Source organism: Chiloscyllium punctatum, chromosome 43 (assembly GCF_047496795.1).
Source record: "Chiloscyllium punctatum isolate Juve2018m chromosome 43, sChiPun1.3, whole genome shotgun sequence".
Classification (NCBI taxonomy): domain Eukaryota; kingdom Metazoa; phylum Chordata; class Chondrichthyes; order Orectolobiformes; family Hemiscylliidae; genus Chiloscyllium; species Chiloscyllium punctatum.
Window position 1 is genome coordinate 19,334,844 of NC_092781.1, and position 17,071 is coordinate 19,351,914.

Here is a 17,071-nt window from a genome sequence, read left to right on the forward strand (position 1 = left end):
AAAGCATGGTGTTCTCTTTCAATTGTGGATTCAGGTGGGATGTAACAAAAATAATTCTATGGGTTAAGTGACCCATTTTTTAACTCCTTTGCTACTGATAATATATCGATAGTTATGAAATAAAATCTTATGGTATATACATTAGATTCAGTAGAAATTTATGAAAACAAAAAGTGAATCTGTAACCTCAATGCCTTCTGGCCATTATCGACCAGGCTTTATGACGGCTGGTTTGGAGAACTCGAGTTTCCAGGAATCAGTCACGGTCTCAGTCCGAGGTATGCTGAAAAGGGTCTCTCGCATTAATACTATCTTTGTTTCTTTCAGTACACTCCCAAAAATCAATTTTGCATAAAACTACACATCAGCGGGCCGTGTCACGTGGTTTCTTATCCGCTGAAAATACTGTCACGGACTAAACCAGTAAACTTTCCAATTTTCTTCAAGTGCCGTTTGTCACGTCCAAATAGTCTTCTTAATTAATTCTTAACTAGCTGGTTTTAAAATAACATTATAACGCTGTCCCGACACAAGGTAAATAATGATGGACTGGTCTTGTACTTTGACACTCCCACCGTGTTGAAAATGATTTTCTTCCATTCCGGCAGACAGGTAAGAGGGAATCTTTTTAGTTGTGGCTCAATATTCCAGTCCTGGAGTCCTAAACAACTGCTTCTTCTCTATTTCATGCACTTGTGGGCAAATGCTCCACAGGTGTAAGTGAAGTTGCATTTTGTTAGAGAGGTTTTCAGGGTATCCTTTCAGGTTTTCGTCTAAACTCATATGACCACTTAGAATTCGGAAACTCAGAATGCATTTACATTAAATGCAACAATCGGTGATATGCTTGCACTGTTGGTAAATCTCTTGAGATGTGATGTGTCTGCAGTACGTGTTTCAAATTCAGGAGGATGGGTATCTCGGCTGTTGTATCGAGAATAAGCTTGGTTTCTGATTTATACTCCTCTACTTTGAGCGCTTTATTCCTCAGTCATCTGTCGCTTGGCCTGGTGCATTGCAATCAATGCTGCATTTTATCATTTCAGTACTTCATTGGAAATTGCATATGCCACAGATGCCTAAATGTGTTTCAGTTGTTTGATGCTTTTTTGACCGCAAGGCAGTATTGGCGTCTGCTGAGAGGGCGATAGTTCGTGTGCTATGGGATTGTGTGAGTGAACAGATACATTCCGCAGGAACATGAAAACAATTAGGTCAAGTAATATGCGGGTGATATGGAGATAAATATGAGCAGGTGATGTGGTGAGTTGGCAATATTGAGTCAGAAAACATGTGTTAATAATACCAGGAATTGGTAGCAGTAATTGGGGAAGGATTAGCATGTTGAAAGGTGAGTGAAAATCGACAAAGTGGATAATCTTATTCATTAATAAGCAGAATTTACACTGGCTAATGCAGCAACATCAAAGATGTGAATCACAAAATGCAGGTCATGAAACTGCAGAAAAATAATGCAGCAGCGTGGCTCAGCTGTCAAAGCTGGGGAATTGCCTTTTGATTCTTTGCAGAGGCATGGATTTGAGTTGCACTTTTGCAATTATGGATTATCGTTTTTCAAATTCTACTTTGCATGAACAAGTTAACGAAATTTGCTGTTGTGTTGTGGAAACACATTGACGCATGATCCAAAGTGATGATCTAAATTTGAAAAAAAAACGTTTGTAGTTTTCAACAAGGAAGATTTGGCTGTAGCCTTAATTCCAATTTCCTGTCCATGCTTTTTAACGTTTCACTATTTTATCACGAGTTAAAATCAGTACTTGAATGCATTCACTGACCACAGTCAATGATGTCAGAGGAAGAGTTCAAAATCTTAACCAAATATTATTATTTTTCATATTCCTTTTTGCCTTGGGGAGCAGCTGCCTTCTTGTAGTCTGTGATCCTTGTGGTGTAGACATGGCTCTGAATGTCATGACAGATGACCCATGGGTACTACATGTTGCTCAAAGGAAGCATCGAATGTAAAAGCAATCTACCTGTGCAGAACTTCACGAATTATTGGTTCAGCACAATCTGTTGCATTGTATCCAACACCAATCATCACTCAGATCGATATCACTGATAAAACCAGACAAACTAGATCATGTGAGTTGAAGGCATACATAATGGTCATCGAGTAGGTCTAATTGCATCAATTGGGCAGACATTTGGCAGATGGACCATAATACTGAAAACATGAGGGGTTTGGGAATATTGTTTTATGGAGGGACCTAAGTCTCCTTGCAAGTTAGCAACCATGTGCAGTGAGCGATGAGGGACACGAATGTGAGCGGGTATTGCAAGAACAGTAAAGCAGTGAGCCAGGGAAGTCTATCAAATAATAAATGTCAATTCTAAGACAGAAACTGAACCGCTAGTTTGTCAACTGATTACTTCAAGTTTGAATGGAGATAGTTAAAAAATGAGAAAAATTTACTGGCATAGTTAATCGCATTGAAGTGCGAAGATATAGGTTGCAGCGAAGTAGATGATTGCTTCTCATTACTGTTAGGGGAAGAAGACGTAATGTTACTTACAGGGTGCGTTCCAGGTAGACGAAATTAAAATGATTAATAGTCTCAGATAATTCAAAAATGCTGGCAGTTGCAGTTCAGCAATTCGGTGATACTTACTAACAAAGATGTGAGGAACAATTTCTGTTGTCACATTGTCAATTGGCTTTCGAATTCTCTTCCCTCCACTGCAATAGGAAACAAAGTTGAGATGAACGTATGGAAAACAATGAAAGATTTAGAGCTGCCATAAAGACTGTGTTGATCTCTTTGTCAAAAGGCAGAATAATCTGAAAAGTATGTTCTCAATGCTCGACTCTTACCATGCTCATAATGGATTACAGCGGTTTTCTAAAGTCAAGATGCATTTTAATGATCCCCTTCTTTATTAAGGAGACATAACCATTGTACCTATTTAGTTCGCTTGGGTTTTCCACATTTAAAGGAGACTTGAGTTTTAAAAACAACACATTTATAGTCTTTGTCAAGATTTGTTTTAAACCATAAGATTTTGTTTGTCATGTCTACTGTAAATCATCGAATCCTACACAAGTGACGTTACATGCACACTCGTTCCACTGTCAAGAATTGTGCCCATAACATTGAATATAATATTCTGAAAATTATCAGTCCACAATAATATTAGCAGTACTGGTCTACCGTCCATTCCATTGAATATACCTGGCTGCTCTGGTTCAATTCCTTCCGCAGAAATGTACCCCCAAATTTAAAGTGACCACAAGTAATTTCGCTTCAGTGAGGGTGACGTGATTTGTAACTATCCTTGCATATACCTCACTCGTAGTGAATGTAAGCCCGCAAATTGGAATACATACAAGTAAATATTAACTGTGAAATACTGGACAGGTTTACATTTATTTTATTCAAAGAAACTAGAGACGGACGTGCGAGAAATGATGGTAAAGAATGAGTTCTGTTCTTACAGAAATCAATTGAGCTTCACTGCATCTGTTCCCAGTAAACTGGAGTTGTTAACTTAGAGTGTAATGGCAAAATATGGAGACAGAGTGATATAAAGTATCGAGATGGATGCGTTTAAGACAAATTCGGAAGATGATAAAGAGGCAATTCAAAGGTGAGAGTATTTCGGTACACAGTAGTATTTTGGTGTTCTCCTATGTATTAAAGTGATTGCTGAGTTTTCTTCCTTTCACAGTTTGTAGTATGTTTAAGCTTTTGCAACATTCACTGCGTGATGATATAATCCCTCCTATGATTTTAATGAAACAACGCACAATATTATCCTCGCTCTAAATTGAGATTTTCTGGACACAGCCATCTTTGGTATAATGCCAAACTAGCAGTGTACACTTGTGCGATTGATATCTGTCTTTTTTTTCCATTCACAATAATGACAGGCAATTAACTTTCGACCTGCAAAAGCTGAGCTTATATTTACTTTGCAGAGAAAGAAAAATGGACGGGCATGTTGAAATATAAATGACTGTACACGACTCCAAAACTGTTGACTCGTTATCCGCTTACTTTTACGAGCGAATTCCAGATGAATAACTTTATCTTCAGACTTCGTTACTCCCTCCAAAGATACAGCTCAATTGGTATCCAACTATTGCTTTTTATTAAGTCGTTGCTAATTGAAAAATAACTTATTGTTTTTCAACATAGTATCTGCTCTTGCATGGTTGAGAGCGTACTTTGTTGTAAATCATGCTTGTCGTCCCATTGACACATCCAAGTATGTGTGATATATACTTCCAGTTTAACTTGACGTCAGAGTCCACAAGCAGAACTGTGTATAAACACAGCGTTCTTAAAACAGGAAATATTAAATTACAATTAATTTCAGGCAGACAGTCAAGAATATGAGGCAGAAAACATGGAACGGGATCATGCTGCAAGGTTGAGTTGATGGGAAGGGTGAGGGCAGGAAAAAATTTAAAATACTATACATGAATGCACGAAGCATTAGACATAAAATGGATGAGCTTTAGACTCTTTTGAAAATTGGCAGATACGATGTTATGGGGATAACTGAGACGTGGTTTCAAGTGGACAGGGCCTGGGAAATGAATATTCAAGGCTTCACGTGCTATCGTAAGGACAGACTGACGGGCAGAGTGGGTGGGGTGGGTGGGGTGACCTTGTTAGTAAGGGAGATATATTCAGTCACTTGAGCGGGAGGGACCGAGAGTCAGGGGATGTAGAGTCAGTGTGGATAGAGCTGCGAAATACTAAGGGTAAAAATACCCTCTTCGGAGACATCTACGGGCCCCCAAACAGTCGACTGGATGTCGGATGTAAGTTTAATCAGGAGCTGAAATTGGCCTTGTGCAAAGATGTTACTACAGTTGTTATGCGGGACTTTAACATGCAGGTAGACTGGGAGAATCAGGATGGTATTAGACCACAAGAAAGAGACTTTGTGGAGTGCCTAAGAAATGGATTCTTAGAGCAGCTGGTGCTGGAGCCTACCAGGGAGAAGGCAATTCCTGATCTGGTATTGTGTAACGAACCAGAATTGGTCAGAGACCTCGAAGTGAAGGAGCCAATGGGAAGTAGTGACCATAATACATTAAGCTTCAATCTTCAATTTGAGAGGGAGAGGATACAGTCGGAAGTGACAGTACTTCTGTTGAATAAAGGGAACTACTGAGCTATGAGGGAGGAGCTGGCCAAAGTTCAATGGTGCAATAGCTTAGGAGGGATGACCGTGGATGAACAATGGCGGATATTTCTGTGTATAATGCAGAAGTTGCAGGATCAATTCATTCCTCAAAGGAAAAAAGATCCCAGGAGGAGGCATGGGCGGCCGTGGCTGACGAGGGAAGTTAAGAAGCATCTCAAGTTAAAAGAGAAAAAGTATAACAGAGCAAAGGTAAGTGGGAAAACTGAGGACTGGGAAGCTTTTAAAGAGCAACAGAGGATTACTAAGAAGGAAATACGCAGACGAAAAATGAGGTACGAAGGTAAACTGGCCAAGAATATAAAGGAGGATAGTAAAAACTTTTTTCGTTATGTGCGAGGCAAAAAAATGGGTAGGACTAAAATTGGGCCCTTGAAGACAGAAGCAGGAGAAATATTACGAGGAATAAAGAAATGTCCATGTACCCAAGAATGAAATGGGTACTTAAGATCTGTGTTCACTGGGGAAGACACAAGCAATCTCCGTGAGGTAAGAGTGGCTGAAGGACCTGAACTTATGGGAAATTATATTTGCCAGGATTTGGTGTTGGAGAGACTGTTAGGTCTGAAGGTTGATAAGCCTCCGGGGCCTGATGGTCTACATCCCAGGGTCCTGAAGGAGGTGGCTCGGGAAGTCGTGGATGCGTTGGTGATTAGTTTCTAGCATTCGATAGATTCGGGGACGTTTCCTGAGGATTGGAGGGTGGCTAATGTTATACCACTTTTTAAGAAATGTGGGAGAGAGAAAACAGGAAATTATAGACCAGTTAGTCTGACCTCAGTTGTGGGAAAAATGCAGGAGGCTTTTGTAAAGATGAAATTACGGCACACCTGGGTCGTATTAACAGGATAGGACAGAGTCAGCATGGATTTATGAACGGGAAATCATGCTTGACTAATCTTCTTATATTTTTTGAGGATGTAACTATGAAGATGGACGAGGGAGATCCAGTAGAGGTAGTGTACCTGGACTTTCAGAAAGCTTTTGATAAAGACCCACACAGGAGGTTAGTAAGTAAAATTAGGGCGCATGGTATTGGGGGCAAAGTACTAAATTGGACTGAAAATTGGTTGGCAGATACGAAACAAAATGTAGTGATAAACGGCTCCATTTCAGAATGGCAGGGAGTGACCAGTGGGGTACCACAGGGATCCGTGCTGGGACCGCAGCTTTTTACAATGTATGTTAATGATATAGAAGATGGTATCAGCAATAACAATACCATATTTGCTGATGATACAAAGCTGGGTGGCAGGGGGAAATGTGATGAGCATGTTAGGAGATTACAGGGTGACCTGGACAAGTCAGGTGAGTGGGCGGATGCATGGCAGATACAGTTTAATGTGGATAAATGTATGGTTATCCACTTTGGTGGCAAGAACAGGAAGGCAGATCAATGGAATCAGTTTAGGTAAAGGGGCAGTACAGAGAGATCTGGGTGTTCTTGTACACCACTCAATGAAGGCAAGCATGCAGCGGGTAGTGAAGAAGGCTAATAGTATGCTGTCCTTCATAACAAGAGGAAATGAGTATAGAAGCAAAGAGGTGCTTCTGCAGCTGTACAGTGCACTACTGGTGAGATCACAAGTGGAGTAATGTGTGCAGTTCTGGTCTCCAAATTTGAGGAAAGACATTCTGGCTATTGAGGGAGTGCAGCATATGTTCACGAGGTCAATTCCTGGAATGGCAGGATTACCTTACACTGAAAGACTGAAGCTACTGGGCTTGTATATACTGAGCTTAGAAGACTGAGAGGGGATCCGATTGAGACATATAAGATTATGAAAGGATTGGACACTCTGGTAGCATGAAAAATGTTTCTGCTGATGGGGGAGTGTAGACAATTTAGGAGAGAGATGAGGAGAAACTTCTTCACCCAGAGATTGGTGGCTGTGTGGAATGCTCTGCCCCAGAATCCAGTCTCTGGATTCATTTAAGAAAGAGTTGGATGGAGCTCTCAAAGATAGTGGAATTAAGGGTTATGGAGATGAGACAGGAAGAGGATACTGATTAGGAATGATCAGCCATGATCATATTGAAAGGCGGTGCAGGCTCAAAGGGCTGAATGGCCTACTCCTGCACCTATTGTCTATTGTCTATTGTCATAATAGGAAGAGAGAAAGAGAGACAAAGACTTTAAAAACTCTGAATCTAACCATGGCAAGATTTATGAAGAAATAAACACACACACGTATCCACGCACTCACACATGCACACGCACACAAAATGGAAATGTGCATCTGCATCCATAGAGACATAGAGAAGTACAGCACGGAAACGTACCCTTCGGTTCAACCCGTCCATGCCGACCAGGTATTCCAACCCAATCCAGTCCCACCTGCCAGCATGCGGCCCATTTCGTCTTCTGTTCTGGTTATAAACTCCATTTTATTCGTCTGGATCCAACCCATCCGTCGCCAATATCTGAGTCTGCAGCAGACGTATCACAAATGTGGCGACCCATTTGGTCATGTGTTGATTCCATTACCCTGCCCATTCCTAATTGCATCCCATCTGCTGTTTGAACCTTGAGCTGAAAAAATCAGCTTGATGATGTGAATAATTCGCTGCTGACTCTCCCAGCTTTCAAACTGCTGAAGCAAATCTGAGTCGATACTCGATGGCTTTTATCCGAACTCACACCAATATGCCATCCACGTCTCATTCTTGTGGGTACTGATCGATATTGTTATTGGGTCTGGCCAAGCCTTTATTTTAAAAGTTTAATATTCACAAACATATTATCACTTCTGTCCATGAAATGTTCCTCAGTTTCTGTCTGTCGATTACCCAAACCCTTGTCAGTTGCTCCTATATTAAATGCGCTCCTCCACACACAGACAGACACACGCAGCAATGTAGTGAATGCACAGCAGCAGTATGCCGGCAATAGATTGGAATGTTTCCATGCTGGGAAGATATTCCAGTTCCTGAACAACATGCAGGCGTAGTCTGCCCGACCCTTCATGTCGGGTTTCCATTCTGTCCCAGATTATGGTGTCTGGGCTGGTTCGGTGATGCAGATTCAGGATTTTATGTAATAAAACAATTGAACTTTACTGGCAATATCTTTATTCAATGTTCTCATTCTTGTGATTGGACCCTTTAATGTCTCACTCCAGCAGTTCGTCCCACTCCCCTGCTTTGTGCACGTTTCCACAACATGGTCTCAGTTAATTAATTGTCTGTTTCAAAGCATTTTTTTTCTGTCTGTCTGTATCCTTCCCTGGCCTTGAATTTGGTTCCTTTGTGTATCCAGTGCGGTCATTGTGAAGCTCTCAAACATGAAATGGTGTATGTTGGGCTGTTGTTCAATTGCCATTGTGTCCTATGTTGTACTCCATGTTGGACGTGGGCTGGGTTTGTGCAGCTTTGAGTCACGTCTTTGATGCTTGGTCTGTGTCTGTCCACTGAACGCATGTGTTTGTCGCTCAGACGCTGATCATTCAGTCAGTATCACGAGGACACAACTCGAGTATTATTGTCCTATACCTGAAGGGTTTCGGACTGACTCCTATTATTGAAGTTAATGGAGGTGCTGGGGATGTTTTGCTGGAGGTTGTGCTGTGAACAGACATTCGGGGAGTGTTGAGAATTTGGTGACTGAACTCTGGATGAAGCATGGGGACAGTAGTTACAGCATCTGGGTCTACTTCATGAACGGGAAATGGAGCAATGGCAGCAGAGAGGGGAATCCCTGAAACCATGGAGTGATTGTGTGTCGTGAAACCGATCTGCCGTATCCACCTCGAGGTTTTCAAGAACACCATCCCAAGCTACACTTAACCGATGAGCAGAGTGGGAGGAGACCCTAATTGAAACTTAATGATGTCAATACCTCGCAAATGACTGTCCCAGCTTCAAAGTTGCTACGGCAAATCTGACTCGATACTCCATGGCTTTTATCCGAACTCCCACCAATAGCACATCAGCTGGACGCATCCTAGTGTCACCTTATTCAACACGATCGGCAGCTTCACACCGGGGTGCGGATTATACTGCCAGTGACTGTGATGGTGATAGTTTCAATCAGCTTCTATGATCTGCGGCTTCGGAGGCAGGAGTGTGTGGCATATCCATCATCTCCCAGTCCTTCAAAATCTCTGTCTCATTCGGTGACGGAGGACATATAGGGTGGATGAGATGAATACAATGTTTTCTCACTTAGCAGGGAACTGCCGGCTGTATCCTTATTTTCCTGGTATCGTGGGATTCCTGATGGTGTATATGGCTCTGCGTGGTAACAAAGAGGAGAGGTAGAGGAACTAAAAGAACTCACATTCTATTAATTTTGCAGTGTGACCATTCACAGTTAATGAATACCCAATGCCCTGCAGCAGCCACGACCTCTTCATTCAGAAGCCGTCAGCCAATGCCATTGCCTTTGGGTCTCCATGGAGAAACAAAGGATGGCATCTCAGATAAAGGCCGTCCCGTTCGTACAAGGCTCAAAGCACACTCTCTGTCACCACTTCCCACCAACAAACAACCACACCAAAATATACCCTGCACCTTGAGAGAAATGTAACAACTGGGGACCTTCACAGCACATACCATCATGGATATGGAGCAACAGTTCTGATGTCTGCACGGGTCTCAGTGAACTCTTCAGTACACACAATATCACTAAGCTCTGGAATCTCTGTTTCAGTAACATACTGCCCGCCGTTGTCTGTGAAAAAAATGCCGAGTCAAACATTATGTTAAATTCTTTCTGTCGAACTATTATCCATTCACTTTGCCTATCAATAGCCATTTGCAGACACTCCACCTTCTCTTAACAATTTAATTTCATTATTTTCTTAGTCTTCTCACCAAACTTACTTACCGTACAATTGCTCCACTTCTCCAAATCATTGATATAGATTGTAAATATTTGATGACCCAGCAGTGGTCACTGTGTGTCTCCACTGGTTACGTCTTTCAAACTGACCAAGATTAACTTAACCCGACTGTTTGCTTCCTGTTTGATAAACAGTCCTCCCCCATTCCTGTGTAGCACATTTCAAAGTCTGAATAAGAATGAGAAATATCTGACGGCAATTCAGTCCTTTGAGACTATGCCGCCATTAAACACAATCATGGTTGATGTCATCTTGACCTCAGTTCCACGTTCCTTCAATCTCTTCATAACCTTTCATTTACTCTGCGGCAGTGAGTTACACAGATTCGCGACCCTTTGACTGAAGTAAGTTCTCCTTACTCCTGTTTTAAGTCTGCATTCCCTTATTATAAAGCTCTGATCTCTTGTTATGGATTGGCTCACATGAGTAAATATTCACTCCACATCGACATTGTCAATCACGTTTAGCATCCTCTAGATGTCACTGAAATCTCATCTTATTCTTCTAAACTCTCGAGAGTGGAGGCTTGAACTGCTCAATGTCCCTTAATGAAATAAACCCCACATCTCTGGAATCAATGTCGTGTTCCTCTTCGAAACTGCCTCCAATGCAACGACATCCCTCCTGCAGTCAGGGATCTAAAACTGTGCAGAGTAGTCCAGATGGGATCTCAAAAATGCCTTGCATTTTTGCAGCAACACCTCCCTCTCTTTATAATTTATTCTTTTAAGAATAAATGCCAAAATTGCACTTATTTTTTTTTCATTACTGCTGTACCTGATATGTTCGAGTACACTCGCATACCTCCGCACAGAAGCAGTCTGAAGTTTGTGTCTATTTGGAAAATAAGTTGCCTTTCTGTCGCACTCACAAAACGGATACACTCACACTTTTTTGTTGTCAGTTTCATCTGCCAAATGTTTACCTCCAGTATCCATATCCAGTTTCAGAGTTCTTGCATCTTCATTGCAATTTCACACCAATGTCAGTGTTATCTGAAAATCTGATTTTCGCATGCTATCGCCACAACTAAGGAATGGTTTCGAGTGCAAAATGTTATGGCCGAAGTGTTACGACACGGGGTGAACCCCTCTGCTAATTTAAACCAGCAATACAGAAAAAAACCTCTCCCTGTGCTCTAATCTGTTAAAATTCGAGAGGTGAAGAACTATCACAAAAGTACGATTTAAAGTGAAAAAATTAACAACTTTTTAAAAGTTTGACAGGGAATAATTGTGACACAACTACTTACAATTCCTTTCTCTAAACCTAACTATTACCGTCCCCTCAAATACACTTCCAATAAAAATCCCGATTGTGATTTATATTAAAAAATAATCAGGTTTCAAAACAAGTCAGTTTTTCAGTGTGTCGTCTACAGATTTTCCTGTGTCTTCTGTTTTCCTCCGGGATGCTGCTTCACAGGTTTTGGTACGTTTAGGAACGTTTAGGAAAGCGAAGCATTCTGCCAGCAATCTCTCTTGTTGTTGGTGCTGCCTGCTCTTTGCTGCTCTGGGTAACTTCAAAATTACTGACATTTATACCGAAAAACATCGGATCATTTCTTTGGTTTATTGTTGTCAAATCATTTTTTTTTTAAATCGATTGGATTTTTGAAACTTGGGTCATAATTAATATGATTGGCCAAACTCGATTTTGTTTTTCTTTGCTGGCAATGTGACATTGTAACATTTCTCCGGACAGTGCGATGTCAGTGCCATTGAGTTCAAGGATTCCAGGGCGAGTAATCACAATGCAACACAGTATCAATATTAATGGAACTGTCATATGCAGAAAGTTTATTATTTCTCATTTAATGTCCATAGCCAAATACTTGAGAGTCAATTGAAAGGACACCTTCAGTGTTTCAGTTTAGATCAGGCAGATTGACACAGTCCAGAGGAAAAAGAAGAACGTGGTGAGAAACGGTATCTGGTTTGGCTGCATCAGAGCAGGGAGAAACAGAATCAACCTTTTCATTACAATACGTCTTTTTTATTCAGAACAGTTTCACATCTGACAAAATATGTTAACTCTGAATCTGTCTTCAGCTTCTGCCTGAGGTGATGTGCTCCTCCACCATTTTCTCTTTGAGTTCCGGATTTCCATTACTTCTGGCATTTTGCCTTCCTTGCTGTGTCTAGATGTTGAACATGGTTATATTTGGACAATATCGTCCATTCCTGGTTCCATTAGAGCAGTTGTCACGGAGAATATCCTGCTAAATGTACAAACGTCTGGAAATTGATGTTTTTGGAAAATACATTTTAGAGGCAGCTGCTCTTCATGAAACACCAGGAATAGATTATTGGTGATGATGACACAGACTTCACATCTTCAATGACACATCTTCAAGGATCGTTAGTGTATCCAATGTCTGAAAACATTTCATGCATATCACAAAACAACTACAGTGAAGATGGTGCTCACTCAGCCCATTATCTCTGATTCACAATGGACTGAGCTACACCTCGACTGTTGTTATTCTGGCTTATCCCTCTACCCATAACGATTTGTTCCTTGTGTCTGTTTTAATTCTGAATATCCTGTGCACATATGAATATTCCTATCAGCCTATTTTCCCTGTGATTAAATAGTCAGTATAAAACATAATTCTCTGCGTCGCATTTGAAACGATCGTATTCACTTCACATTGTCTTTCACAATTCCATCTCCCAAATGTCATCTGTTCCCTTGCTCCATATTACATTTCATTCCAATTTTTGGGAAGCGTGGTGGTGTCCTGGGTAATGTGACTGTCGTGTCCAGTCTCCACAGCAACTGCCTCATTCCTTTCAGCTTCCTTGCCAACGTCATATTAATTCTGTTTTTCACTCATAATCCATGGGTTTTAATGAACAAGGTTGTTGTAAATGCTAGGTTTGGCTTAAGACTGAAGTCAAAAACTGTAAATGTAACTGCTTTCAAGTAAATACACTGCAATTAACTGAAGAGTAGGAGACTGATTCGTCTGGATTGATCTCATGGCATTTAGGGAGAACTAGTAATTTGGATCGAGAACCGACTCAAAGGTCGAAGGGCGGTGGTGGGAGGGTTGTTTTTTCAAACTTGAGACCACAAGGATCAATGCTGGGTCCACTACTTTTAGTCATTTATATAAATGATTTGGAGGTGAGGTATACTTAGTAAGTTTGAAGATGACACAAAATTTGGAGATATTTTGGACAACGAGGAAGGTCACCTCAGGTTCCAACGCTTTGTTGATCAGAGAGGCAAACGAGCTGAGGAATGGCACATGGAGATGAATTTAGATAATTCTGAGGTACTGCGTTTTTGGAAAGTAAACATCAGCAAATCTCAACTCTTAATGGTATGGTCCAAGAGAGTTTTGTTGAACAAGGAGACCTTGGAGTGTTGGTTAATAGCTCCTTGACAGCAGAGACGCAGGTATATAGGGTAGTGAGGAAGGCGTTTGGCATGCTTTCCTTTCTTGGTCAAAGGACAGGAGTTGGGAGGTCATGTTGCGGCTGCACAGGAAATTGGTTAGTCCACTTTTGGAATATTGCAAGCAATTCTGTTCTCATTCCTACCAGCAGAACGATACAAAGATAGGTGGAGTTGTGGACAGTGAGGAGGGCTGTTGTCGGTTGCAGAGGGACTTAGATATGATGCAGAGCTGGGCTGAGGAGTGGCAGATGGAGTTCAACCCTGCCAAGTGTGAGGTTGTCCATTTTGGAAGAACAAATAAGAATGCGGAATACAGGGTTAATGGTCGGGTTCTTGGTCAGGTGGAGGAACAGAGGGATCTTGGGGTCTATGTACATAGATCTTTGAAGGTTGCCACTCAGGTGGATAGAGTTTGTAAGAAGGCCTATGGAGTATTATCGTTCATTAGCAGAGGGATTGAATTCAAGAGTCGTGAAGTGATGTTGCAACTGTACAGGACTTTGGTTAGGCCACAGTTGGAGTACTGTGTGTAGGTCTGGTCGCCTCACTTTAGGAAAGATGTGGAAGCTTTGGAGAGGGTGCAGAGAAGATTTACCAGGATGTTGCCTGGAATGGAGAGTAGGTCGTACGAGGATAGGTTGAGAGTTCTCGGCCTTTTCTCGTTGGAACGGCGAAGGATGAGGGGTGACTTGATAGAGGTTTATAAGATGATCAGAGGAATAGATAGAGTAGACAGTCAGAAACAGAGTGTTACAAGGGGGCATAAATTTAAGCTGAAGGTTGGAAGGTATAGGGGAGATGTCAGGGGTGGGTTCTTTACCCAGAGAGTGGTGGGGGCATGGAATGCGCTGCCCGTGGGAGTGGTCGAGTCAGAATCATTGGCGACCTTTAAGTGGCATTTGGATAGGTTCATGGATGGGTGCTTAATCTAGGATAGAAGTTCGGCACAACATCGTGGGCCGAAGGGCCTGTTCTGTGCTGTATTGTTCTATGTTCTAACGTGGGGACCTTGAATGGGTTAAGAGAAGATTTACAAGCTTGCCATGGTTGGAGGATTTGAGCTACAGGGAAGTGTTGAAAAGGATGGGGCTGTTTTTCCTGAGTCAGAGACTGAGGGGTAACCGTATAGATGCTTATAAAACCATGAGGGGCATTATAGAATAGATAGACATATTCTTTTGCCTGGGGTGGGCAAGTCCAGAACTAGAGGTCATAGGTTTAAGGTGAGAGTGGAAAGGTATAAAAGCTACCTATGGGGCAACGTTTCACTTAGAGGGTGGTACATGAATGAAATGAGCTGCCACAGCAAGTGGTGGAGGCTGCTACAATTGCAACATTTAAAAGGCATCTGGATGGGTATATGACTAGGAACGGTTTGTAGAGATACGGACCGGGTGCTGGCAAGTGGGACTAGATTAGGTTGGGATATCTGTTTGGCATAGTGGAGTTGGGCTGAACGGTCTGGTTGCGTGCCATACATCTCGATGAATCTATGACTCTATGCTCTATGAACATTGGGTGTTGAACATACAAAGTTGCTTTAATTCCACAGTTAGAGGAACATCCAGCCAAATCCACGCTTCCTGTAAACAGTCAGGGCTACTAGGCCCAGTCAAAATCTTTTGATTGCTTGCTTTTTATAGGCGTTTGGTTGGGGGTCAGCAGTGGGAGGAAGCGTTGGTGGGAGGTGTTCAGTCACCTACAACATTGTACATGGACAACACAGCAGAGTCAACTAGCCAGTGAAAGGAAAATATTTCTCATGCTTCGTCAGCACTGGCTTCATTAGAGCAAGTGACATAAGGAGATAATTCAATCGACCTGCAATGACAAGATCCAATCCAGTCCAGTTATTATTGTGAGCTGAAAGTACTGTCGTGAGAGGGGTTAACTGGAACTGTTTGTTCAGTGACTGATTGAAGTGAGTCTAATGGATTCTAATTGTGACACTGCAGAATTCCCTTGTGCTCTCAGTAGGGTGCTTCTTCCTATACATTATTTCGTTGTAACAGCGGTTACAATGTTATGTCGACACTAATAGGGATCAGCAGCTGCAGAGACAGAGGAAGGAGATATCAGAACCTGACAACATTAGTCTGAAATGTTCCAACAAGGCATCATAATCTAAGAACGTTAGACTGGATTGTTCCAGCAATGGATCGGAATTTAACAAAATTAGACTGGAATGTTACAACAATGTATCAGAATCTGAGAACACTTGACTGGAATAATGTTTCAACAATGGGCAGGAGTTTATCCAGCGGTCTTCAGTATTTTTCCAGGTCAGAATTAAGTTCGAAGATACACGGTGCACTCATGATTATTCAAGCGGGTTACTATCCCACCCTTGTAGTTGTTGGTGTTCCTGGTAAGTCTCTCTATGTCTGTTCATTTAATAATTCCATAAAACGAATATTTCTATTATTTATATTTTCATTTTCAGTCACAAATTCCGTTCATTACGCTGGAATTTCAAACCTTCCCTCACAAACATCTGAGACCAAGACTGTTCACAACCTGAAGGCCCTTTTTGACCTGAAATGAGTTATGTCACAGTATTCTCTCATCACTAAGCAGCTCCATCAGGTCCACAGTATCCACTTCCGTGTCAGTACTGTTGATGAACAAACCATTATCTACGCTTTAGTATCTCTTCAGACTTTATAGATCCGGCTCTCCTCTGGCCATTATTACAATTACAATTTTTTAAAAATCATAAATTTCCCTTTAACGTTACTTCAACACATCAGAGTAGTTATGTCCCTTGGCAGGTAATTCAGATCACAGGCAAGTTCACTAAAGATCAGGTTTCAATTCCAACCACAGTTGATGGTAGAACGTAAATTAAAATGATAAAATGCAAGCGGATTTCACGATTAACAGCCATATTGCTTGCAGCATTTTGTCTGAAAACCTAACTGTTTCACTGACATCCTTTGCTAAAAAGAATCCAACATTATTACCGGGTCTGGACTAAGAGTGACTTCAAGTCCGCAAGTATGTGCTTGGCTCTGCACTGACTTTTGGATTAACCTCACAGTCAAGGACAATTGCTGCTGGTCATGAAATTTTGCACTTGGCAGCGATGAATTAACAAAATCAATGGTTAAATCAAACAAAGTAAGGTGCTGGCGATATGAAATGAAAAGCAATCAAGTGTTAGGAAATCTGAACTCAGATGAGAGAAAAAACATTTTGATACCTATCTCCACATATCAGACTTGAAAGCAGCTAGTAAATATTCCGACTGATGCTGATGACATGGGTAATTGTTGTGAAGGGGCGAAAGAGTGAGTTGACTAGATGAAACAAGAAAGAGAGTGAGAAAAAGAAGCAGACAAAGCGATCATTAAGAACCATCTGGATAAAAGTAATGTGTGACATTAACCTCTTTTCGGTTTTTATTTTTCCCATTTCCTTGAACATACTCCCCATGAAGATGTGTATCCTTGACTATACATCCCAAGACACTGTTTAAACTGAGTTATGTCTCCTCAGTCTCTGGACACTGAGTTGTGGCCATCTTCGTTTATTCATTAATGTACTTGAATCTCTTTAAGATTTCTTTCATTTCTTTAAAATTTGATAGCTGTTAACATCACTAAATGGCTAGTTATTTCAAAAGGCAGTTGAGAATC